The sequence below is a fragment of the Melospiza melodia genome, chromosome 17 (genome assembly GCF_035770615.1).
Source record: "Melospiza melodia melodia isolate bMelMel2 chromosome 17, bMelMel2.pri, whole genome shotgun sequence".
Lineage (NCBI taxonomy): Eukaryota > Metazoa > Chordata > Aves > Passeriformes > Passerellidae > Melospiza > Melospiza melodia.
In genome coordinates, this window is record NC_086210.1 from 6,865,106 (window position 1) to 6,892,157 (window position 27,052).

Genomic DNA, 27,052 nt, shown 5'->3' on the forward strand with positions numbered 1-27,052 from the left:
GGAATGGGGACAACAGAACAGGGACATTGAGTTCAGGAACGGCATGGCAGGAATGGGAATGGTGACATTAGAAACAGGATGGGGACACTGGGATAACGGTTGGGAACATCAGTGTGGTGGTGTTTGCAGGTCCCCAGGATGAGAAAAGAGACAAAATTCTTGACTTCATGTTTCAGAAAGCTGATTTATTATTTTATAATATATATTATATTAAAAGAAAATTATATACTAAAGAAAGAGAAAGGAGACATTAGAAAGCTAGAAAGGAATGAATAATAAAATCTTGTAACTCAACAGAGAGTCTGACACAGCTGGACCTGTGATTGGTCATCAAGTAAAAACAACCACATGAGACCAATCAAAGATGCACCTGCTTCATTCCACAGCAGCAGATCATTATTGTTTACATTTCGTTTCTGAGGCCTCTCAGCTTCTCAGGAGAAAAATCCTGGTGAAAAGATTTTTCAGAGAATATGTCTGTGATAGATCAGGATCAGGAATAGGGACATCAAGAGTAAGATGGGGACATCCAGAACTGGAACAAGGACACCAGGAACAGAGATGAGGCCACCAGGAACAGAGATAAAGACACAAAGGAGTGGGATGGGGACAGGCAGAATGGGGACACCAAGAGTGGGTTGGGGGCAGATGGAATGGGGACACCAGGAGTGGATTGGGGGCAGATGGAATGGGGATACCAGGAGTGGGTTGGAATGGGAGCAGATGGAATGGGGACACCAGGAGTGGATTGGGGGCAGCAATATGCCTGTCCCACCTACAGGTGATCAAACTGGCCATCCGGGTCATGGTGCTGGAGCCACCAGCAGCTCCGTGACGGATCCATCACTCCTGGGGTCCTCGTCACCTTCCTGCTGTACCAGGACAGAGTTGGTAACCATACCCAGGTGATCCCATGGAATGCACGTGTTTGTCCATCCGACCGTGCTTCTGTCCATCCCGGTGCCACCCCCTTCCTTCTCCCCAGGTGCTGCTCTACGGCTTCAATGAATTCCTGACCAACGCAGCTGCTGGACAGAGGATCTGGGAATACCTGGATCGGAAACCCGCAGGGAATGTCGGGGGGACGCGGGAGCCCCCCGAGCTTCAGGGCCATGTCACTTTTCAGAAGGTCTCCTTCACATATCCTGGAAATCCAGAGCACCCTGTGCTGAAGGTGGGTCTGGGGGGAGGTGGGGTTTCCCAGGGGTGGGAATTTTGGCATCACCTGCTGTCACAATCCGTCCTTACAAACGGGTTTCTTGATAGTTCATGGATTGATCTCAGGGTGCAAAAAAACCAATACGGCACAGGAGATTTGCAGTAATAAAACGAATGCAGCTTTATTGAATGACCACCACAAAATGCAGTAGAGGGATTAAGGGAGAGAAAAAGATAGAGAGAGAAAAGAGAGAGAGAGAAGGAGGGGGATATAGCTACCAAATGCAGAGACAAAATCCTTTGGTCCAGTCCAGTCGAGGATCCGCCTATTACGTCGGGGAGATCTCAGGGTTGCAGTCCATCTGGACCCCAATTATACTCTTTTTCGATGGGGGAAGGGGAATGGATTTTGCAACCGAGTCAAAGGTAGTTTATTGTATCTTCGGGAAGGAAAGAATAATGTTTGGAAAAGGGGTACACACAGTCCATGTTCAGCAGTGGGTGTGAGCCATTGTTTTCGTGGTCCACTGCTCACACCTGCAACATCCATCTTGCTTTGGTTAGGTTGCCTCCCCCACACACCTCTCCCAGGTTGGGGGTCTCAGTCCCAGTCCTTGGAAAGAGTGTGGGGGGCCTTTTCGCATGGGGGTTTCATGTCTTGGTCTTTGATGGAGAGGCTTCTTACATCTCAGTTCGTCTGTCACGGCAGTTGTAAGACAAGTGAAGGGTCTTTTGTGGGGGACCACCCAAAACTCAGGAGAAGTCCAGCCAGGCAAAGAGGGGACAGCTTCCAAGGCTACTGTTGCAAAAAGGCAAGGTGCCCCCTTCTTCTTCTCATTGGGCTCAGTGTAGCATATAGTAAATACACCTGTGGACAACAGCTTAACAATGCTCTCAGGTCTCGGGGCCTTGTTGGCATGTGACTTTCTCCTTCAGAACCAGAGATTTTAGACAGTGGGGACTCTTCAGTGGTCCCCCAATGATGATGGTGAGGCAGATGAGGAATATTTCAGACAGACTCACACACCTGTCCCCATCCCACAGGACATGAGCTTCGAGGTGCGCTCCGGGGAGGTGACGGCGCTGGCGGGGCCCAATGGCAGCGGGAAGAGCACGGCCGTGGCGCTGCTGGAGCGGCTGCGGGATCCTGGCAGCGGGACAGTGCTGCTGGATGGGATCCCGCTGCCAGAGTATGAACACCAGTACCTGCACTGCAAGGTGGGACAGCAGAGACACTGAGAACACTGGGCATGGAATGGGGAAAATGGGGACAGGGGTCAGGGGACAACTGTGATGGTGTTCACAGGGGTTTTTGGATGAGGGAAGAGACAAGGATTTGACTCCATGCTTCAGAAGGCTTGATTTATTATTTTATGATATATATATTACATTAAAAGTATACTAAAGGAACAGAAGAAAGGATTTCATCAGAAGGCTAGCTAAGAATAGAATAGGAAAGAATGATAACAAAGGCTTGTGGCTTGGCTCTCTGTCTGCGCCAGCTGGGTTGTGATTTGCCATTAATTACAAACATCCAACATGGGCCCATCACAGATGCACCTGTTGCATTCCACAGTAGCAGATAATCAATGTTTACATTTTGTTCCTGAGGCCTCTCAGCTTCTCAGGAGGAAAAATCCTAAGGAAAGGATTTTCCATAAAAGATGTCTGCAATAAACAATGAAATGGAACTGGGACCACAGGAGCATGGGAGCAGAAATGAGGATACTGGGAAGAGGATGGGGACATCAGGAATAGGGTGTGGACAACAAGAAATGGGATAGGAACATTGGGAAATGGGATGGGGATGAAAGGAATGGGGAAAAGTGGAAAGTCAGGGGTGGGGACACTGGGGACACAGATGGGGAGAATGGGATCAGGGATGGACACTATGGGGACACCAAGGTGGCATGGGGTCATGGAACAGGGGTGGGGACACCAGGAGCCAAGACAGCATCATAGGGCTTGGGGCTGGGGCAGGTGGTGCTGGTGGAGCAGGATCCCGTCCTGTTTTCTGGAACGATCCGTGAGAACATCCTGCTGGGGCTGGAGCACTGCAAAGAGTCAGAGCTGCGGGAGGCCGCCATTGCTGCTGGAGCCATGGAGTTCATCCAGGGGCTGGAGCAGGGCTGGGACACTGGTGAGAGCTAGGGGGATGGATGGGGCACCCCTGGGGCACATCCCCCTGATCCCAGGATCCTCTGGCAGCGATGGGAGAGCGGAGTGGGTGGCACATGGTGGGGTGTGCGGGGGATCCCTGAGGTCACATCCCACTGATCCCATGGGATTGCTCACGCAGGTCAGATCCCACTGATCCCATGGGATTGCTCACACACTGGTGAGGGAGTGTGGGGGGCAGGGGAAGGGGGGGGAACCTCTTGTGCTGGGATCCCACTGATCCCAGGGTCCCCCCGCAGAGGTGGGGGAGTGTGGGGGGTGGGACAAGAGGGGAGAACAGGGCTGCACCCCACTGATCCCCTGTGGTCGCTCCCACAGAGGTGGGGGAGCGCGGGGGGCGGCTGGCAGCGGGGGAGCGGCGCCGTGTGGCCCTGGCCCGGGCTCTGCTCCGGCGTCCCGCCGTGCTCATCCTCGATGAGGCGCTGGATGATGGAGATGATGGAGCGGTGAGTGGGGTGGGATGGAGGGGGTTGGTGTGGATAGGGGTGTAGTTGGTGAAAATGGGGTATGATGGGATGGCTGGGATGGCTGGAATGGGATGGTGGGATGAGGTAGTGGCAATAAGGGATAATGATTGGCATGGAGTGGGAATGATGTGATGAAGACAGGGATTGGATGGGGTGGTGTGGGTCAACGAGGTGGAGAAATAGGACAGGATAGTAGGATGGGATAGAGACCAGGGGTGTAGGATGGCAGGAAAGTAGAATCAAAGGATGAAGACAAGAAGATACGATAGGGTGGGGTGGGATGGGGTGGGAATGAAGGGGATGGGAATGCTGGGATGAGGACAGAGATGGAGTGCAATGGGAAGAGTTGGAGTGGTAGGAGTAGGATGGGATGGGACAGTGGGAATGGGGATAGTGTGGGCAGGATGGCATAGTGGGCATGGGGATGGGATGGAGAACAGGGAGATGGTAAGAACAGGATGATAGGATTAGGGTAGGACTGAGAGTGGGATGGTTGGTGCGTGGTCACTGCGGCTCTGGCACCAACTAGGCATTGAAGGCAGTGTTGCTGACGTTTGAAGAGGTCCAAGAGCAGCTAACACCTGATTTTGAGAGGTCTTTGCCTGTTCTTGTAAGCCTAGCCCTAACTGTGCTACGCATTCATTTACAAGCCCTTGCCAATGAGCATTGAATAACAATTGCTGAGGCTGAGTAAAGATCAATTTAGCTATCCTCATGACAATCATTCACCAAAAGAAGAAGACTGGCATCAAAAATAAAATCTAACATCTGTTTGGCTGGCTCACTTTTCCCTCCAAACTGACTAACAGTAGACCTCAGTTGAGACAGCAATTTCCAATCAAGGGCTGTAATAGTAGCCTGCATGCCCCCTCCTTCTTGCAGATTGAATACAACAGGACAAGCCAGCTGGGTAGCAGCACTGATAAGCTCCCCATCCCCCTTTTTCATAGCGTCTCTGGCAAGTGCAGCCCAGGCCAACCTCCACTCCCTTGCAATAGCCCCTGCTAGGTCATTTTCCGCCCCAGGGATCGGCTCATTGATTTTCGGGAGATTATCGGGTGGTCTTGGCCATAGTTCATGTTGTTCAGGGGGTGTGGAAGCCTCAGAAGCGCTCTGTGTAGCCTGGCTTAAAGCAGAAGAGGGTGGCGAAGCAGGTAATAAGACCGTCCTCATTGCAGGGGCTAATGGTAATCCCCTATCCTGATCGTACCCCCTGTCCTGATCGTAATCTTTATTACACCCATGAGCAGCGGTAGCCTGCTGGGCAGCCTCTTTCTCAGCCTGAAACTGCAATAATTCATTGCGAACGACCCGCCACAATTTACCTAACTTCTTGGCAGTTTTATCGCCCTCTAAAGTAGCCTCCCATAATAAATCACCAAATTTACGCCACTCCGTTAACTCGTGAATCGTATGGGGATTAATAAAAACTCCCCTATCGTAGCCATAAGCCAAAAGCCCTGGTAAATCCTTTTGCAAATCTGTCCCCTTAACCTGCCTTTTTTGTAAAAAGGCAGTCAATAAATCATATGCTGCTTGCCTTTTCATACCTAAAATCGTCAGTGCTGTTGCAGCCTCTTCAAGGTCCATGCAGCACGTATCACTCGGGCTTGCCTGTACGACACCCGAGGCACGACGCGTCTCAGCTTCTTTTTTATCTGCTTTTTTTTTCTGTTCTCCGCGTTTTCTGCCGTCTCAGCTGCTTCTCAGGACCTGAGCCGTGTCTTCACTCCTCCATGGTGCATTGCCGTATCACGATCGGGTGTCACCATTTGAGGAAGCAAAGGGAGCTGACCCATCCTAATTGATCAGCATCGAACTCCGATTTATTGATCTAGCTTACACTCTTTTATAGTGTTGTTAATTAAGCTTATATATATTACAAAACCCGAGCTCATCATTGGTTGCAGATTACACACCAACCCCTCTTTGTTGCCGATACCTGTGGTTTTCTTGTTGAGACTAATACTTGCTTTTCTCATCCTGTTATTGACTTGTTATTAACTGTTCTCAAGGCCTCCATGTGTCCCTGCCACCACAGTGGTGACAGCTGTGTCCCCTCAGTGTGACTGTGTCGGTGTCACCCCAGGTGTTCAATCCTCTGAGGTTGTCTGGAGAACAGCAAGGGACAGTCCTTCCTGCCATCCTTCATCCCCTTCTCTGCTGGCCCCAGGTATGTGCTGGAGTGGGGACAGGAGTGTCCCCAAGTGCCACCCCTGTCCCTGGCTGGGTTCACAGTGGGATGACAGTGACAGTGGGGACGTGGTGGCAGGAACTGCATCAGGCAGAGCTTTGCCATGGCTGAGATGAAGGTGGTAGTGGCATTGACACCGTCCCAGCTGGTGCTGCGGAGGGACAACATGAGGTCACCCCTGTGCCGCAAGCCCGAGCTGATCCTGCGTGCCAAGGATGGGCTCTGGCTGCTGCTGGAGCCACTGGTGGGAGTGGCCTGAGTGACACGGGTCACCAGGACATGGGGACATCCCACAAGGCGGGTGTCACAGCCAGGGGAAGAGCAGGGAATAAATGGTAGCATGAAAGGGACAGTATCATGGTGGTGGTGGGGATGTGATGTCCTTGGCCATGGGACACCTCATGGCATGGACATGACAACCCATGGACTTGTCCCCTAGGCCACTTGTGTTGCCATCCATGGCCATGTCCCCCTGTAGAAGTCCATCCGAAAATCCTTCATTTTTGCCTCACAATTGTCATGAGAAAAGACTACCGAAGGGTTAAAGCTGTTGAGCCGGTTGGGAAAGAAAGTCTCCTGCTTATCTACTGTGTTCACAAGTGATGTTTGCAGAACACGCCATGCTGTACTCGAAGGGGGCATGCTGCCCTTTTCTGGACAATTGAACTGGACTTTCTTCCAAACTTCTGATCTGGCTGGGCTGAGCTCTGGGGTGGTTCCCCTCCGCTCCATAAGAAGACCCCTCTTGCCTGTCTCCAACCACCGTGACAGACCAACAGAGATGCGAATCCCCTCATCAAGGAACCAAGAACCCCTCTGGCACCCTATTGTCACCCCCATGGCACCCCCATGGCACCCCCATGGCAACCTCCTTCCAGAGACTGGGACTGTACTCCCTCCCAACTCAGGGAGGGGAAAAACTTAACGTACATGTGAGCATTCGGCCATGAAAACAATGGACTTCTCCCCTCCATGGAAACCTAATTTCAGTTACCTTCCCCCAACCAAGAACAGTATATATATTGGGGTTCAGTCCGACTGTCCTTTGAGTACTCCCCAAGACGTGTACCAGCGAGTTTCGGCGGCGGGACCCCGAAGACATCACGTTTTGGTAGCTATACCCCATTCCCTGATCTTCTTTCCTCCCTTTTTCCTTGTCTTACCTTTCTCTTCCCCAGATCCCTTAACCTAACACATATTTAGCTGTGGTTATAATCAATAAAACTGCACCTTGTTGATTTGTTACTGCAAAACCCCTGTGCCTTGTGTTGGTTATTTTTGCACCCAAAAATCATTCGTCACCCGTTTATTTCGGGCGGACCTTCACACCCCCATGTCCTCACCATGGCCATAGAGCCCCATGTCACCATCTCTATCTGTGACACCCCCCCATGCCCAATATCGCCATCCACAGCCATGTTCACACCCATGTCCTTGTCCCCATCCCTAACATGTCCCCACCCATGTCCCACAATGTCACCATCCGTGTGATATTTAAATGTCTTTATATTTACCCCAATGTTGGGTGAAGGGCAAAGAAAAATGAGAGAAAATAAAGGCCAAAATAAAAGCATTTACGTGTCCATGCTGGCTGAGGATCCATGTGCTTGGGTGGGTAGAAATGACCTGTTTAAAGAGGGATTTCCACTCCATTGTCTCCAAAATCCTGGTTTTTTGCCCCAGTCCATCACCATTTGGCAGTGGAAGATGCTGGTGGGCCAGAGAGAATTAGAATCATGGAATGATTCAGGTTGGAAAAGACCTCCAACACCATTTGGAATTGCTGGATGCCACCCGAAGCAATGATTGGATGCCAAAGGTCAGACTTTTTGGTGTCAAAAGTAAAAAAAATGTGCTGTCCCCTATGAAATTCTGATGTCAGTTTGCATCCCAATGGATTTTTCTATGGCTGTGTCCAAGTGCCCAAGGGAAGCCAGGAAGATGTGGAGACCACCAGCCAGGTGTCTTCCCAACATGGATCACCAGGACCATGGATGACCAAGTCTCTGCCTAGCGAGGGTCACTGTGGACTATCCAGTGGAGGTCCCCAACGGGGGATGGAGTTGAAGCAGCGCTCAAAGCTCTTCCTGTCACTGTAGGACACAAAACAACACGAGCACACACATTGCTGCTCTCAAGAGGGAGAAAAGGTGAGTTTATTTTCTGACTCCAACATTTATAGTTTTCTGAAAGTGACAGTGGATTGGAGGGTGAAAGTGCCACCTCTCCAATGACACTGGACAAACCAACAGTCCATCAAATTTTTCTTCTTCTAAAAAAGAATGCAAAACAATAAGTTATTTACAGAAACTGTGTGAGAAAATTTGCTACAAGAATGTAAACATCAGAAGGCCTAGAAAATCTTAAAAAATCAAGGCGACACTCTTCCTGCACACAGGGCACTTGTAGGGCATCCCTTACTGCTGCCTCCCTTGGTGTTGGGTCACAGCAGAGTTCTGGGAGAAGCTCTTCCCACACTTAGGACACTGTCAGGGCCTCTCCCCAGTGTGGATCTGCTGGTGGGTGACAAAGGTGGAGTTTTTCTTAAAGCCCTTCCTGCAGTCAGGGCAGCAGAAGGGCCTCTATTCTGTGTGAATCTGCTGATGCTTGAGGAGACAGTATTGGCTCTGAAAAACCTCTCCCTACACTCAGAACACTCATAGGGCCTCTCCCCAGTGTGGATCCTCTGGTGCATAATCAGGCTGGAGTTCTGGCCGAAGCTCTTCCCACATTCTCCACACTTGTAAGGCCTCTCCCTGGAGTGGATCCTCTAGTGCAGAATCAGCCCACTGCTCCTCCTGAAGCTTTTCCCACATTCCCTGCACTTATAGGGCCTCTCCCCAGTGTGGATCCTCTGGTGGACATTCAGATGGCAGCTCTGCCTAAAGCTTTTCCCACATTCCCTGCACTTGTAGGGCCTCTCCCCAGTGTGGATCCTCTGGTGCAGAATCAGGCTGGAGTTCTCGATGAAGCTCTTCCCACACACTGAGCACATGTAGGGGCATTCCCCAGTTTGCACTGTCTGGTGGATGATCAGGCGAGAGCTGTCACGGAAGCCCTTCCCACATTCTCCACACACAAAGGGTCGTATCCCAGTGTGGATCATCTGGTGGAGTTTTGTCAGTTTCTGGGCTGTTTAGGTGACCTGGAAAGGCCCGGGGTGGCCTTGGACAGCCCGCGATTCAAAGGACGAGAAGAGACTTCAGATCTTTTCTCGGTCTCGGCGTTTATTAATTGTTTATCTAAAAGATTTTCTTTCAGCCCAACAGAGGTCTGCTCAGCAGCCAGCCATGAGCACACTGCGAGCCCCCGGGGCAGTCACCTATCTTTATACTCGAAGTTATGTATACAATATTTATCATTTTTCCCCAATACCTTTTACCCTTATTAACCAGTGCACTTTTAGTAATAACTAATCCCAAAGTGCCAACATCACCACAGAAGATGGAGGCCAAGAAGAAGAAGAAGAAGAACAGGACACGCCCCAATTCCTCCATCTTACTTCTTTAGACCACCCTGTACAGAAATCCTAAACCCTGTGTTTCACTCTAACTAACTTATCCCTTCACCATTTACCCCAGTGAAATCCTCCTATCCTCATACAGGTGTTGTCTCCTGTGTAGGATCAAAGTCCAGCCACCAGACACTTCTGGCAACATTCCAGAACTCCCGAGCCCCCCAAGGGTGGGCTCGGTCACTCTGCACCTCAGTCCTGAGGCACTGAGATCCCACATCTTAGCTCACTGTTTCCAGAGGTGTTGTTTGCTATATGCGACACTGAACTCGAAGGAGCACCCTGCCCTTTTTCCTGAACAATGGTCCTGGAATTTCTCCCCGCCTCCTGGCCTGGCTGGTTTGAGCTTTAGCGTGGTCCCTCCTCCAAGAGAAGACCCCTCTAGCCTGTTCTCAACCATCGTGATAGACAAGTAGAGATGTAGGCCTCTTCATCAAGGACGCGAGACATGAAACCCCTGTGTGAGAAGGCCCCCTCTCACCTTCTTCCAGGGACTGCGACTGAAACCCTCCCAACTTGGGGGAGCTGTGCAGAGGGCAGGGAGGAAAGCTGCCCAGAGCAAGCACAGGTGCAGGCACTGGGCCATGAAAACAATGTTTCTCGCTTACTGCCTGGCTCGATTTTGTGTACCCCTGAACAGACACCATTCTTTCCCCCTTGTTGCCTTCTCAAGGCGTGGCGACCAGGTTCTTAGTCCAGCACAGTGGCCGTAACCCCAGGGTCACTCGGTCCATATGCTCCTGACACCAACGTGGTGGACAGCAAATGGCGTTTATTGAGGGGTCACAAGGATTTTTATAGCTTGGGCAGTCAGTGTCATTTCCTTCTGCTCACGTCCTGCTGCTCACGTCCAGGTACGGAGCAAAGGTCTGACTGCAGGGTGGGGGGGATGTCCTGACTGACCGTACAGCCCGACTTCTTCCGCACACATATCCCTAACTCTCCACGTTTCCCTCCTCCCTCACAATTAGTAAAAATCGTATAAAATTATAAAATGTAGAGGTTACAAAATTTCATGGGTTAGTAAAATTAGTATAAAATTTTAAGTGTGTTAGTAACTGGTATGCCTTAAAGTAATTGTCGGCGCTCGACAAACATAATGTTAAGCGTTTCTAAACGCTTTTTAATGAATAGCACCAGTTTGTTTAATATGCAAGGCCCAAAGATTAGGGTTAGTAAGATTATAGCAAGTGGGCTGTCGCCTTCTGATGCAAGGCGAGGTGACCTGGTTCCGAGGAAACGGCACGGCGACCCAAACTCTCCAGGGTCACTCGGGCCAAGAACACACACAGACACCAGTATGGTGGACGGTTCAAGACCTTTATTGTCCCGTTTCGTCGGGTTTTATACCGGGAAAGTTTTTTCCCTACGTCAGGGGGCTTTACTTTACTGTAATTGGTTAGTAAGGAGTAGAAAGTTACTAATGTTAGGGGGGACTACATTCTTGGGTGATCTCTTATCACTAGAAGTTAGGGGGAGAGGAGCTCTACTGCTTTCCGTAACATCGCGAGATTTTCCGAGCATTTGACCCTATCTACTACATCTCCCCCCCCTTTTGTACAAATGAACGAAGTAGTCATATACATGGGTACTGAGCTGAGGCATGGGGTTGTCAACAGAGAAAGGGGTTCGGTGAACCTGGGTAGAAAATCTTGTGACTGGCAGTGTTCTGTGGTCGAATTCACAGCAGTGAATTGCCGGCCTATGAACAGGATGTTGGCCCGTTCTAGGCGGGTCTGAATGAATGAGATCAGCTTGTTCAGCAGGCATGGTCTGAAGGTGACAGCTAAAAGCAGCACTGCCAATGGACCTGTTAGGGTAGAAATTAGGGTGGTTAGCCATGTTGATCGATTGAACCAGGACTCGAACCAACCCTGGTGGGCTTCCCTGTCTCTCTGTCTCTGAGCCAGTCTGTTTCGGAGTTCTGCCATGGAGTCTCTCACGACTCCCATGTGGTCTGCATAGAAGCAACACTCCTCTTTCAAGGTGGCTGTGGAGAGCATTATTAATAATTGGTTAGCTGAGAAAGGCCACACTGATATAATGCCACTGGTTAAACTGAAGGAGAAAAGTCAGCAGTCAGCAAGCTGAAAGGAAGAGTCAGCAGTGACCTTGCTGCAACATGAGGATAGGGAGTTGAGATTAGTCCTGAATACATCCTAAGAATATGTAGAAAGTATCAAAAGTAGAACCATAGGAATGTAGAAGTAGGCGTAGGTGCTGATATGTAAGCTGACCAATCCTGAGCTCAACTTTTGCAATATGTATGAAGCTCATTATTAACTGTATTTAACCCGCCGTACTGATCAATAAAACCGAGCCTGTGATGATCAAAATGATGTCCTGGTTCCCTTCCGTCGACAAATGGTGGAGAATGCGGGCATAACCGAATCTCTGCCCTTTTTCTCGGATTAAAAGAAAAAGGGATTACGCCACGGTCCGGAAGTTGGGTTTGGGTCCCAGCAGCCGGGACGGTGCCGGAATTTGAAGCACCCTTAAGGTTCACAACTGTGACTTAAGCCAATACGTGTCCGCCGGAGCCTGGAGAGCTGCAACAGCGCGCGCTGATTAATAGGTATGGATAGGCAAGCGGCATATGATTTATTTACCGCCTATTTAGAGCGGCGTGGGATAAAAGGGATAGATTTAAAAAAGGAGTTACCAGGGTTATTAGCTTATGGCCATGCTAAGGGTATCTTTTCTAATCCTCATACAGTTCATGAGTTATCAGAGTGGAGAAAGTTTGGGGAAATATTGTGGGATACAGTACTAGACGATGATAAGTCAGCAAAGAAATTCGGGAAGTTATGGCGGGTGGTGTATAACACGTTACTTCAGCAGGTCTCTGAGAGAAAGGCAGCAGAAAGGGCAACAGAAGCTCATAAGAGGAATATAGGGTATGGTCGTGAAGATGATCCCCTGGCACCCTCTGTAACTAAAGTACTTATGCCTAAGAGTCCCCAGCAAAGTGGTGTGGAGGATTTCTCTATAGGCGCAGTGGAACCGTCTGCACCTTTTCTGTCAGAGGGGGAGGGCGAGTCGGATGGTGGAGGTAGGAGCAAGCCAGCTTTGCCTCCGCCACCAGCTTCAGGCGGGTCGGATGGTGGGGGTGGGAGCAAGCCAGCTTCGCCTCCGCCGCCAGCTTTGCCTCCGCCGCTACCCCTCAATGAGCCGGCTCAGGTTACAGCTTCGGTGGGGGGGTCACCTCCCCCGCCCGAGGCGGCTCCAGCGGGGGGGCTGGTTCCCCCCCGCAGGCTGGCTCCGCGTGAGCCGGCTCCGGTTTCACTGTCGGCTCCAGCGGGGGAGGGGGGGCTCCCGCTTCCCCCGCGCGAGCCAGCCTCTGCTTCACTGCCCCCCCCGCGCGAAACCTCGGTGTCTGCACCGAAGCGCCAGCAGCATAGCACCCTTAAAGGGCCAGATCCCATCCCAGGGGCACACCGTGATCCATGGGGGGAGATGGCTAAACAGAGGAGGGAAGCTTGGGCTGCTTTGGCAAAGGAAGTAATGCAAATGGGGGATGGTGAGGCGGTGGAAATAACTTCTAGTCTTGCATGTCCAGTTACATACACACCACAGTATGATGCACAGGGGAACCTTACGCATAATATAGCAGAATATACTCCCTTAGATTGGAAGCTGTTAACTCAGCTACGTTCTACGGTTAGTCAGTTTGGAGTAAAAAGTGAACCTGTTAAGCAAATGTTAGATTATCTTTTTAATACTCAGATTTTATGTCCTAATGATTTAAGAGGAATAGTTCGGTTGATATTTACTCAGCATCAGCAGTTATTGTTTAATGCACATGACCAATTACATGGAGTAACAGTAAAGGAGCTGATGGGCTTAGAGGCATTTTTACGTACAGAGGCACAGATGATATTGGGAGCTCATAAACTTACAGAGTCTATGTGGTTAGTGCGTGCTGCAATAGATATGGTTAAAGAGCCAGGAGGGTTACCGGCTTATATGGGTATTAAGCAAGGAAGGGAAGAATCATTTGGAAATTTTATCGATAGAACAGCTACTGCTATAGATCGGGCTGGTGTTGCAGGGCGCTATTGAAGCAGGTGTGCTTTGCAAAATAGCAATCCAGCAACCCAGAGAGTGTTAGCTACTTTAGGGGCAAATTGGACTATTGAGGAAGCATTAGAGTGAATGGCATTAATGCCAACAGCTTCACAGGCATTTATAGCAGAAGCCTTAAAGGAATTAGGATTAGGGTTGCAAAAGCATAGTCTACTCAAAATCGGGTGTTAGCTGCTCTTGCTCCTCTCCGAAGAGGCTCACTGGCAGTCATGTAAAGAGGCTCGAGACCATTCATCAAGTGTTACCGATGCGGCAATGAGGGACAGACGCAAGTTGCCGCCGTGACATCAGAGACACCAGCTGCTGCCGTAACATCGCTGCCACCTCCTGTCTGCAACCCGCAACAACCGGGAGCCTCGGCTTGGACTTATCAGCAGCAGTAGACGTCACACTAATGACAAACCGGCCTGAGAGGATACCCACTGGAATAAAGGGTCCTCTTATACTAAATGGACAAACATGTGGAGCATTATTGCTGGGACGTTCCTCTATAACTATGTTGGGATTATTTGTTTTGCCTGGTGTTATCGATGCGGACTTTACAGGGGAAATACAAATTATGGCTTACACCCTTTATCCTCCGATTAAAATTACAAAAGGACAACGCATTGCACAATTGGTACCACTGTCACAAATGACATCAGGAATACAATCATTTACTGGGCAAGCACGGGATGAAAAAGGTTTTGGCTCTACTGGTGTTACACTTTTAACTGTGGATTTACAAAATAGACCAAAACAAAAGGTTGAAATTACCTATGGGCATCAAAGCATAACCCTTTATGGATTATTGGATACAGGAGCAGATACTAGCATCATTTCTCCAGAAGCCTGGCCACAACATTGGCCTCTATTTCCCTCATCAAACATGCTCACAGGAGTGGGAGGATTTACATTGGCAAGCAGGTCGCCGTCTTTGTCTGTGTGCATTGAAAATCAACAAATATCTGCTGTGTTTTCAATTGTTCAACTGCCTCCTACAGTTTCCTGCTTAATTGGAAGGGACATTTTAACACAATTGGGAGTGGTGTTAACTAATCAGCACCCTTTGGGGTAATTGCCATTGCTTGGACTTTCCCCATTCCACTCACCTGGAAAACGGATACACCGGTGATGGTTAAGCAATGGCCATTAAAAGGGGAGAGTCTTATGCATGCCCATGAATTGGTACAGGAGCAATATACAAAGGGACACCTGCGACTGTCCACAAGCCCTTGGAATACACCTATTTTTGTAATCAAAAAGAAATCAGGGAAATATCATTTGATACATGATTTGAGGGCTGTAAATGACCAAATGGAACCAATGGGGGCCTTACAGCCTGGTCTTCCAAATCCAGCTATGATTCCAGAACACTGGCCACTTTTAATTATTGACCTAAAGGATTGTTTTTTCACTATTGGCCTGCATCCTGATGACATGAAGAGATTTGCTTTTACTTTACCAGCAATAAATCGTGGGGAACCAGATAAAAGATTTGAATGGACGTCTCTTCCGCAGGGCATGCGCAACTCTCCCACTTTATGTCAACTTTATGTTGATGCAGCATTACAGCCACTACGTCGTAAATGGCCAGCAACTATAATATATCATTACATGGACGATATTTTGTTTGCACAGCAACAGCCATTCTCCTCTTTACAGATTAACACCATTAGAAATACTCTTGCTGCATATTCACTTGTTATTGCTGCAGAGAAAATTCAGACTACAAAGCCCTGGAAATATTTGGGATGGACTTTGACGGATCAAATAGTAATACCACAAAAATTGGAATTACAATTGGACATTAAAACTCTACATGATGCACAGAAGTTGCTGGGAGACTTACAGTGGCTGAAGCCTATTGTGGGAATACCAAATCACTTATTAGAAGCCCTACGGCCTTTGTTAAAAGGTGTGGACCCTACTACTCCTGTACACCTGACAAAGGAGCATCATCTTGCCTTGCAGCAAATTAGTAACTGTGTACAGCAAGGGTATGTGTCTTGTCGACAACTCGACCACCCCATTGACCTTACTATCTGGAATAGCCCTTGCCACTTGCTTGGTGCTCTCTCTCAGTTGCAAAAGAAAACGGGGGAGATACGGGTGTTGGAATGGTTATCACCGCCACTACAGCATAAGAAAACAATACTTTCAAAAATTGAACAATTGGCTGCATTAATCAAAAAGGGGCGTCTCAGAATTCTTGAAGTGGATGGTAGAGAACCTGCTACTATTAGATTGCCTATGGAAAAAGAAACCTTGGACTGGTACTTGATAAATTCAAAGAATTTACAAGAAGCATTATTGATGTCACCTGCTAAAGTAGAGACTAGTAAATTAGTGCCTAGAGTTTTGCAATGGATGACAGAATGGAACTGGATTACTCGACCTTTAAGAGAAGAAAACCCCATAGAAGGAGCTATTACAGTTTTTACAGATGCAGGAAAGAAATCAAGGCGTGCTGCTGTTACCTGGCAAGAAAAAGGACAATGGAAGCATCAACTCCTCACAGCAGACCCTGCAGATAGCTTACAAACTTTGGAATTGTTAGCAGTAGTATGGGCGGTGTCCAACTTACAGGAGCCTTTAAATGTGGTCACAGACTCTATGTATGTTGCAGGAGTAGTCAAACGAATAGAGGAAGCAGCAATTAAGGAAGTGAATAATAAACGATTGTATGAGTTACTGATACAGTTAAGGAAAGCTTTACGGGAAAGAGCAAACGGTACCCTTAAGCAGTATATTGAAAAACATCAAGATTTGACAGATCCACAAGCATGTTTGGCTAAGGTTTTGTATGTGATTAATCATTTATGCATTTTTGGGGAAGATGATACCCCCCCTGCAATGAAACATCATCCAAGGTCAGGTCAGGAAAATACTAAGGAAACAGAGGTCTGGGTTAAGTATAAGAACCCAAGTTCAGGATTATGGAAAAAACCTGCAAAAGTATTATATTGGGATCGGGGGTATCTTTGTGTTTCCTCACCTACAGGGCCTTTGTGGGTGCCTGCTAAGTGGACTAAACCTGGTTTTGATGCAGCCTCTGGTGGATCGCCTTATGGAGGAGGACAAGGAGCGACTGGGGAAGAAACTGCTTCTAGTCCTACGACCACTACTGTTACAATTGAAGGGGTACTCGGAAGCGGTGGACAGAGCACTGACACGTCACTACCGGACGGCCCAGGAGTTGATTGGTTTCATTGACTCATTATCAACTTTTCACTTAACAGATCCAGCGAAACTACATTGCCTTGACTGTCACAATTCACATTGTGCTGCCTGGATAGCTCTACGTTGTGGGGGTTGTAAAAGAACTTTTTGGATAGAACAATCATTATTACGGGATTTGTGGTGTCATACTTGTGAACACGAGCATACATGGGGAAAAAGCTGGCAAGATGAATTAAGGAGACAAACGGGGCAAAACGCATATATAGCTTTAAATCTTTATGAGTCTCCTGAACAGAAGGTTCTTGCTTATTATCGATGGGAAATACAATGTATTGTAAATAGAATTAAGGTTCAAAGTAAATCACGTATAGTTTCTATAAGGTGTAGGAAATTAGTACCTTTAACACAGCATTCAGTTGTAGGACCCTTCCAAGGGGATCCTGATAGAGCATTAGATTGCTGCACTGATAAGTTGAAAAAATTAAGTTTGAAAGTGGCAGGACCAGTGAAATTAGGAGCAGCAAGATTGAAGACAGATAAGAAAAAGAAGGCAAAAAAGGGAACGGTCTCATTTGAATAGGGGTATCAGTGATTGCTAATTAATTTTCTATGATTAGAACAATTTTACTGTTGTGGGACCCTCGGGAGGATATAGTTGTTGAGGAGGATAACGAACAAGAACTACGATTACGAAATAAGATACACCTTGTGTTAAAGAAAGACCTTGAGCTGTTCGCCTCATATAGTAAAAAGGCTGAAGAGGCTTTGCGATCACCACCATTGAATTGGTTGCTTTGGGTTGAAGATACACAATTTTATACTGGTCCTTACTTACATTCGCTTCCTTGTTATGTTTGCAAAAAGGATAAAGATAAATGCTATGCATGGGTAGCTTTGCATTGTGCAGATTGTAATCAGGTTTATTGGTATTCACAGAAGTCATTGGGATATTTATGGTGTACATCTTGTTTTGGAAAGTGGATTCGAAATCATATCTGGGTTAGAGCTCTTGAACAAAGTACTGGCCTGCCAGGACGGACAGGATTACAGCTCTTTGAGAGTGCAGAACAAGTGGTTATAGCATATCTTAGGTGGAAGTTACAGGAAAACCTTAGAATATTTGAAATTACTAAAGCCTCACGCATCATAGCAGCTCGCTGCAAAGCTGATTTGCCTTCAAACTTACCTCGTGCTGTACTTGTGAGCAAGGATGCTGATTTAGAATTAGATCAGTATATCCAAGAATTGACTCAGCCTTACAATAGACAATCTAGCAAACCAGGGAAAAGACAGCGAAGAAAGAAAAAACAACGTAAGCAGGAGGAAGAAAAGGAGAAGCAAAGTAAGCAGAAAGAAAAATGAGGTTTGTTTTTGTTATACTGCTCAATGCTGTAGCAAGTGAAGCAGTAGGAGTAACACACTTTAGTCAACCAAGGGAAAATTTATGGGTAACGCTTGCTAATCAAACTAACCAATCATCACTTTGTCTTAGCCTTGGAGGAGTCACTAACCCATTTCGAACATGCCTGGTGGGACTTCCGGTGTGGTCTCCTGGAGAATTTTGTAGTTTGATAAACAATCAAACCTTATGTATGTCTAACATGTCAAACATCACATTGCCGGTGCAACAAGGGTATACTGCAGGTCAGAGTGATGGCTATCGTCAATGCTTACTAATCCAATCACTTAACACCTCTTTGCATTCTCCTCCTGAAGAATTGGATCTTTTTGGAAGTACAAATGCCAGCATATCTAACACTACAGCTGGTGGATGGTTTAGCTTCAAACTTTCGGGTGCTCAGAATTTAAACCAACCTAAAGAAACATGGGCCACCCTAGATTCATCCCTGAATGTGAGTGAATTCTCTCCACAGCATTACAGTCAATGTAACGGCACAAATATCACAGCACCAATGAAATTACCCACAGGAATATTTTTGATTTGTGGAGACAGGGCATGGAATGGTATACCAGCTAAACCACAGGGTGGACCCTGTTTTTTGGGAAAATTGTCACTGTTTCATCCTAATGTGTCCTTGCTAATGCAGCTGAGTCAAAATTCAAACAGGAGAAAACGTAGCATACATGACTTAGACTGCAGCAAGATAGGAGATCCACGGTGTTGGGGCACATTCAAACAGGTGGTGGTTTCAACTATCTTACCAGGAGGATCTGCCAATAAAGCCATGAATTTAGCAAAACAACTAGGATGCTGGGCAAGGGATGAGCTGAACAAGACATCACAAATTCTAGACATGTTAACTGCAGATGTGCAAAGTGTTAACCATGCTGTTTTGCAAAATAGAGCTGCTGTAGATTTTTTGCTCTTAGCACAAGGGCATGGATGTGAAGAGTTCGAGGGAATGTGTTGCATGAATCTGTCTGATCATTCAGTGTCCATTCACACTAAGATAAAAGAGTTACAACAGGGACTTCACAAACTTAAGGAAGAAGACGGTTTAGGAATTGACGAATGGCTTAAAGGCCTGGAACTCGGACCGTGGCTGAGGAACCTTGTGATCTATGCTATAAGACTGCTGGGTGTAATTTTACTGTTTTTGCTTATTTTGCCTTGTATCTTTAACTGTATCCAAAACATGGTCAGCCGTACAATAGCAAAAACATGGCAAACTAATCTCCTTGCTCAAGAAGAAAACGGGGGAAATGTGGAGAGCATTATTAATAATTGGTTAGCTGAGAAAGGCCACACTGATATAATGCCACTGGTTAAACTGAAGGAGAAAAGTCAGCAGTCAGCAAGCTGAAAGGAAGAGTCAGCAGTGACCTTGCTGCAACATGAGGATAGGGAGTTGAGATTAGTCCTGAATACATCCTAAGAATATGTAGAAAGTATCAAAAGTAGAACCATAGGAATGTAGAAGTAGGCGTAGGTGCTGATATGTAAGCTGACCAATCCTGAGCTCAACTTTTGCAATATGTATGAAGCTCATTATTAACTGTATTTAACCCGCCGTACTGATCAATAAAATCAAGCCTGTGATGATCAAAATGATGTCCTGGTTCCCTTCCGTCGACAGGCGGCACACAGGCCCCCTTGCTGCATGAACAGGAGGTCTAGTCCTCGCCTGTTCTGCAAGACCACTTCTGAGAGTGAGGAGACTGACTTCTCTAAAAAGGAGATGGATTTCTCGATCCTCTGCGGGTCCTCGTCAATTGTTGTCTGCAGCTGTGACAGTCTTTGGTGCTGGGTCGCTAGGGCTGAGACTCCTGTGGCCATTCCTGCTGCTCCTGGGCCTAGCAGCATTGCGACAGCTACACCTGTTGCTATTTCTCTTTTGTGGAGCCGGCTGGGCTCCCCGAGATGGCGATACACTTCTTCATCTGCGCGGCACAGGGCCCTAGGAACAATCAGAACTTGGACACAAAAGTCGTTAGAGTCATCGAATTTGGCAAGGAACACACACGGACTCACTCCAGATTGCTGGCAAACCCACATCCCAGACACGGATGGGACTGCCCACTTACTGTTTTTCCCGTTGGGTTTGACAACTTCGGTGCAGACATTGCCTTTCCGCCTAGCTAGGGTTACATTGTCAAAGCATCTGCCCTTGCCTGTTACTTGACTCAGGGTGATTCCTTTGTGGGGGGTGTCCCCTCTACATTGGTTGGGTGCATCTGCTGTGGGGTAACTTAAGGGAGTGTTTAAAGCGACTCCTTTCTAAAAGGGAGGTTCGACGTTGTAACAGAGCCAGCAGGATTCGGTTAGGTTAGGGTTAGATTCGTTCAGGGATAGGAAGGTAGCTTCTAACACACGAAGGATTGGATCTAAATCTGACTCGGCTAAATGGTCTACCTGAAAGGACATGTGTGTGGAGTGTGGGGAATTGGGGTCTACCTTTGGCCGTCCTGGAAACAGGTCGGTGATGCGGAGCACGAAGGATGGGGTGTTCAGTGTGGTGATTTCTCTGAGCACCTTGTCACTACTAAGGTGTTGCGTGACCCACTTGAACGGCCGATGGGGGTTGTGGTCTCGGCTGACTTGCCCTCTGGCAACAAGCCCCAACAGCAAGATCACACAGAAACACCATTGATGCTTGGGTCTCACCCGTGCGGGTCTCTCGGGTGCTGCCTGACGGCTTGGTGGTCGGTCACTTTCCTCTGGAATCGGGATGTACGTGTCACGAGAACATCCCATGAGCAGGTCCTGTAAACAGAAACTCGCAACTCTCGTCAGTCTCATTCTGCTCGCTATGGAGGTCCGGCTTAATTGGCTTAAGTGGACACCACCTGATTTGCCGTCCCTTTTGACAGCTGCGTCGTGGCTCTTGATGCGAATGACTGACACGGTGCCCTCTCGTGAGGAGAGTGCTTCTTCCAGCATTAGGGCTGCTGCTGATGTTGACACTCCTGGTCCCCTTTTTGTGTGAAGCGTTAAAGCCACCAACTGAGTGCTTTTCCACGCCCGGGACTGCCCTCCCACTCCGTTCACTGGAAGGACTTCTTTGAATTGCCAGTGTCCGGGCCAATGTGCTTGGGGAAAAATCGTGCAGTCTGATCCCGTGTCTGCCCAGAACTGAAACCCTATGACGTAGGGATGCTGACTGCCGTAAAGGCGGCATGTCCCCCACACCATCAGGGGTTCCTTCCCTATTCTCATGGCCAAGGCCACCCAGGGATCCCACGCTGGGGCGTCCCCTGCTGTTCCCGTGACTCCGGCGCGGCTTGTGGCGGTGGGGGGTGCGAAAGCATTACTGGTGGTGGTGTGCAGTTCTGGCATTGCGTTGTAGGTGGGGATGTAAAATTGACTGCTCCCTGTGGGGGCATGGGGTACGAGGGCCCCCTGCCCCACTGGGGGTTGCTGTAGTTGGGCCGCTGCACATTCCAGATGGGAGGGGGCTGAACACGGCCCGGCCACCCCCTCCCTCCCCCGTTTCCCTGGGGCCTGGATCTGCATTCCACAGCTAAATGTCCCTTCTTCCCACATGCCCAGCACGGTCCCCTAAGTTCTCCTTCTTGTGGTGGAGCAGCTGCTGATAGGCACCTTGGCTGGGGGCAGTTTGCTGCCACGTGGCCTGCCTGGCCACACTCAAGGCATGCCATCGCACTGGTTATTGCAGTGTGGATCGCTGCTTGGATGGGAGCAAGGTGTTCCTCCTTTGCCACGTGTCTGATCATGTCGGCTATGTTAGCCCCAGGTGGCAGTGATCTTAAGATGTCCTTGGTGGCTGAATTGCATTGCTGGCGTAGGCAGTCTGCCAGCATGGGACCCTTCGCCTCTGAGGGTAGCGCAGAGAAATCTAATGCGGCCTGAAGCTTGTCCACAAACTGAGTGAAGCTCTCACTCTCACCCTGTTTTATGGTGGACCACGGGGCAGGTTTAGCCACTACTTTGGAAGCAGAACGAATGGCCTCTCGGGCAGCCCGGGTGGTTGTCATAACTTCATGGGCCCTTAATCCCTCAGCCTGAGCCTGGGGGGTGATCATAGTGGGGTCTTTACCCATCAATCTCTGTATACTGGAGCCGTGTAGTGCATGGTCAGGTCCCGTTATCTGGGCTAGCTCCTTCGTGCATTGATCCTCCCACTCTTGTTCAAAAACAATCATTCCTGCCCCATCGAAAATCATCCTACACGTCTGTTTGATGTCAAAGGGAAGCATGTCATCCCCCCCAAAAACCCCGTCTATGAGTGTGTTAACAATGGCAGAATTAATTCCCTTGTCTGCAATCGCTTTAATAATCGCCTGTACCTCTTTTGGATTCACTGGAGAATAGGTCCTTCTTTGGTTTTCGCCTGCCCCCCCTACACGGACAGGGAACACTAACTTAGCTGAAGGGGTGTACTTGGCGCAGGCTATCTTTATTTTTCGCCAATCTGTAAGCGGGATCTGGTCTTTCTCTGATGACCCCTTCACCCATGCAGGAGCGCTGTGACTAGAGACTTTATATGCTGTTGCTCTCCCTCTGTTAAGGCTAGTATCCAAACCGGAGCTCCCCAACTCCCTCTCGGACTCATCCCGGCTCGGGTCTGAGTCGGAGTCAGATGTGGAATGGCCGAGCACTTCCGGGCTGCTCTGCCTTTTTCTCGGGCTCCGACCCCGCCCCCACCTGCGGAGGGCGGACCGTTCCCTTCCCCTGGGGTCCCCCGCCTCCTGCTGGGGGAGGTCCTTGCCTTATGTGGGCTTAATTTGAATAGAGCGCTCTGATTGGTCTCACCCTCCACCGCGGGGAACGCCCCCCCTCCCCGCTCTCCCGCGCATGCGATGTTAGGCGCGCTGACTCCATTTCCGCCCTTTTCCCCCTCTTCTCTTCCGCCCTGACCATGCGGTTGGTCGCCATTTTCGAGCCCATATGGCGGCGGAGAGATCGTATCGATCCGGGCGGTTTCTGACCGTCCCGCCGCTTCCCGCGCCTCCTCCGCCAGCCCCCCGCAAAAACACTGCACCCGTTGCTCTGCCTCCTGCGTCGGGTCAGCAATCGGCGGGGGGGAGACGGGTAGAGGGGCCGCGGTTTTGTCGAGGGGCTCCGGGGGAAGACTGGGATCTGGCGGGCTCCACGGGGGGGTTGGGGGGTCTCCCGGGGGTTCTGGGCTGGGGTTCGGGGGGAGGTTGGACGCGCCTAGCCCCCGCACATCCCCGTCTGCAATCTGATCACTTTCCGGGGTGGTCTGTGTCTCTGCCCCCACCCCTAGCTGCGGAGTAGCTATTAAGCAGCTTCTGGCAGCTTTCCAGGTTTCTTGCTCTTCTCGAGCTTTTTGCAGAGCCCGGATGACTCTGCCCCACGATTTTAGGGCTTTCCTCGAGCCCGAAGACATGGTATCCTCGGCCAGGGTTTTCGTACAATTATCCCACACGTCCGGGTGTAAAATATCCCCGGGGCTCTCTATAGCCCCCAGCTTAGTCAATCTCGACAATGCGAGAGTCGTATCTTTAAGCTTACAATCAATTCCCCATCGTGTGCACACTTCACTTATGACCTTTGTTATAGCTTCCATGATTCGAGGGCGTCCCCTCCGCTGCACAAGGCCAGCTGTGCAGCCGCCGTCCTCTGTCCAGGCGATTCCCGTTCCCCGAGCACTGGTTCGATCCCGGGTTTCCGGCACCACTTGTCGCCTTCTGATGCAAGGCGAGGCAACCTGGTTCCGAGGAAACGGCACGGCGACTCAAACTCTCCAGGGTCACTCGGGCCAAGAACACACACAGACACCAGTATGGTGGACGGTTCAAGACCTTTATTGTCCCGTTTCATCGGGTTTTATACCGGGAAAGTTTTTTCCCTACGTCAGGGGGCTTTACTTTACTGTAATTGGTTAGTAAGGAGTAGAAAGTTACTAATGTTAGGGGGGACTACATTCTTGGGTGATCTCTTATCACTAGAAGTTAGGGGGAGAGGAGCTCTACTGCTTTCCGTAACATCGTGAGATTTTCCGAGCATTTGACCCTATCTACTACAGTGGGCCTATTAGGGTAGAAATCAGGGTGGTGAGCCATGGGCACTGGTTGAACCACGACTCGAACCAGCTCTGTTGAGCTTCTCTGTCCATTTTTCTTAGGTTTAGTCGGTTTCTCAGTTCAGCCATGGAGTCTCTCACGACTCCGGTGTGGTCCACATAAAAGCAGCATTCCTCTTTCAAGGTGGCACACAGGCCTCCTTGCTGCATGAACAAAAGGTCCAGTCCCCGCCTGTTTTGGAGGACAACCTCTGAGAGCGAGGAAAGGGATTTTTCTAGGGAAGAAATGGATTTCTCAATCCTCTGCAAGTCCTTGTCGACAGTCATCTGCAGTTGTGCCAGTCCTTGATGTTTTGTTGCAAGGGCCAAGATGCCTGTGGCAGCGCTGGTAGCTCCTAAACCGAGGAGCATTGCGATGGTGATGCCTGTTATCACTTCTCGTTTGTGGAGCTGGTCAGGTTCCTCGAACAAGTGGTACACCTCTTCTTCCTGGTGATACAGGACTCTGGGGACAATTAAAACTTGGACACAAAAGTCAGTAGAATGATCGAATTTGTCAAGGAGTACACATGAGCTTACCCCGGATCGTTGACAGACCCACATTCCCGATGCAGCTGGGATCACCCACTGGAACTTCCCTCCCTTAAGTCTGACGAATTCCCGGCAGACGTTGCCCATCTGCTTTGCCAAGGTTGCATTGCCAAAGCATTTGCCTTGGCCCGTAACCTGACTTAGGGTGATGCCTCGCTGGGGAGTGTCCCATCTGCATTGGCGTGGATTGTCTGACTTTGAGAAGATGAATAGGAGATCGAGGGCAACACCTTCGGAAAAAGGCGGTTGTGCATCATAGCATAACCAGCATGACTCTGTGAGGTTCGGGTTGGATTGGTTTAACGATAAGAAGGTAGCATTTAACACGCTTAAGAATGGATTGGAGAGGGTTGGTTTGGCTAAGAGATTGGATGGGGAGGAGGTTAGTTTTAGCATCTGTGTTTTGTGGCTAGAACTGCTGTTAGCTGTGATCCCCTTCCTGGGTCTACTCATTGCTAGAATCGGATTGGGTCCGACTGATTGGGATATTGGAGGTGGGAATCTGATAATTTGCATGTTCACCCAGATGCAGCGAGAGAGATAAATAAATGCTGTCCACACTTTGCCCGTGGCCCAGCCATCATTGGTTGCAGGATTGTCATTATATAGCCTGTGCAGGTGTGCTGTTTCCTGCCTTGGAGCAAAATCACGTACCCACCCATATCAAATTTTGGTTTGAGACAGCTGTGGGGAGTATACCTAATTTGCAGGAACTTATCAGGCTGTTGTGGTTTCCATCTATTGCTTGTCACAATAGTTTCACACCCCCAATATCCACAATATCCATACCCTGGGTAATTACAGTAATTTTTTCCTGGGTTGGAAGCAGGGCACCAGTAGGTCTGAAATAATGTCGTCTCCTCAAATTTGGGGTGCCCTGTATGCGAGGGAAAAATGTCTTTTAGCCTGAACTCGAAAGATGGGGTGTCGGCTGTAACAATTTTTTTGATGACCCCCTCACCTGAGAGATGGCGTAGAACCCACCTGAATGGCTGGTGAGGGGGATGTTTTGTGTCTGCCTGTCCTCCACCTGCTAACCCTAGAAACAAGATCACACAGAGATACTGTTGCTGCTTTGATTTTGATGGTGCGAGCTTCTCAGGTGATGTCGGGTTGCTCGGTGGTCTCTCTCTCTTTCCTGGTAGTGGGGCGTATGGGTTGCAGGGGCGTCCTGACTGGGGGCAGTTTACTGCCACGTGGCCTGCCTGGCCACACTTAAAGCATGCCATCACACTGGTTATTGCAGTGTGAACTGCTGCTTGGATGGGAGCTAGGTGTTCTTCCTTTGCAACATGTCTGATCATGGCAGCAACATTGGACCCAGGTGGCAGTGATCTTAAAATGTCCTTGGTGGCTCAGTTGCATTGCTGGCGTAGGCAGTCTGCTAGCACAGGACCCTTCACCTCTGAGGGTAATGCAGAGAGATCTAATGCTGCCTGAAGGCGGTCCACAAAGTGAGTGAAGCTCTCACTCTCACTCTGCTTTATAGTTGACCGTGGGGATGGTTTGGCTATTACTTTGGAAGCAACACGGATGGCTTCTCGGGCAGCATGGGTTGTTGTCATAACCTCATGGGCCCGCAGGCCCTCAGCCTGCACCTGGGGGGTGATCATAGTGGGGTCTGTGCCCATTAGCCTCTGTATGCTGGAGCCGTGCAGTGGATGGTCTGCCCCTGTTACTAAGGCTAGCTGCTTTACACAATTGTCCTCCCATTCCTGTTTAAAAACGATCATCCCCGCCCCATCGAAAATCAGCCTGCAAGTCAGTTTGATATCAGAGGGAAGCATATCATCACCTCCAAAAACGCTGTCAATGAGTGTGGAAACCATGGCAGAATTAATCCCCCTGTCTGCAACCGCTTTAACAATTGCCTGCACGTCTTTCGGGTTTACCGGGGAGTAGGTTCTTTGATTTCCGCCTGCCCCCCCACACGGACCGGGAACACCAGTGTGGCAGACGGAGCCCACTACGCACAAGTCATTTTTATTTTCCACCAGTCTGTAAGCGGGGTTCGATCTTTCTCTGATATCCGCTTAACCCACGCAGGAGTGCTGCAGCTAGTGATCTTGTATGCCGCTGTTCCCTTTTTGTTAAAGCTCAAGTCAGTATCGGAATCGTCCTCTGACCACCTTTCGAGCCCGTCCCAGCTCAAGTCAGAGTCCGAGCCGGAAGCCGACTGCCTGGAAATTTCCAGGCTGCTCAGCCGTTTTCTCGGGCTCCGACCCCACCCCTTCCTGCGGAGGTCAGGCCGTTCCTTCCCCCTGGGCTCCCCCTGCCTCCTTCTGAGGGAGGT

At 49.3% G+C, this 27,052-nt stretch overlaps 1 pseudogene; it reads left to right on the plus strand.

The window, feature by feature from the left end:
• The window catches only part of LOC134425966 (antigen peptide transporter 2-like), a 31,855-nt pseudogene that overhangs the window by 3,948 nt on the left and 855 nt on the right, over positions 1-27,052 (plus strand).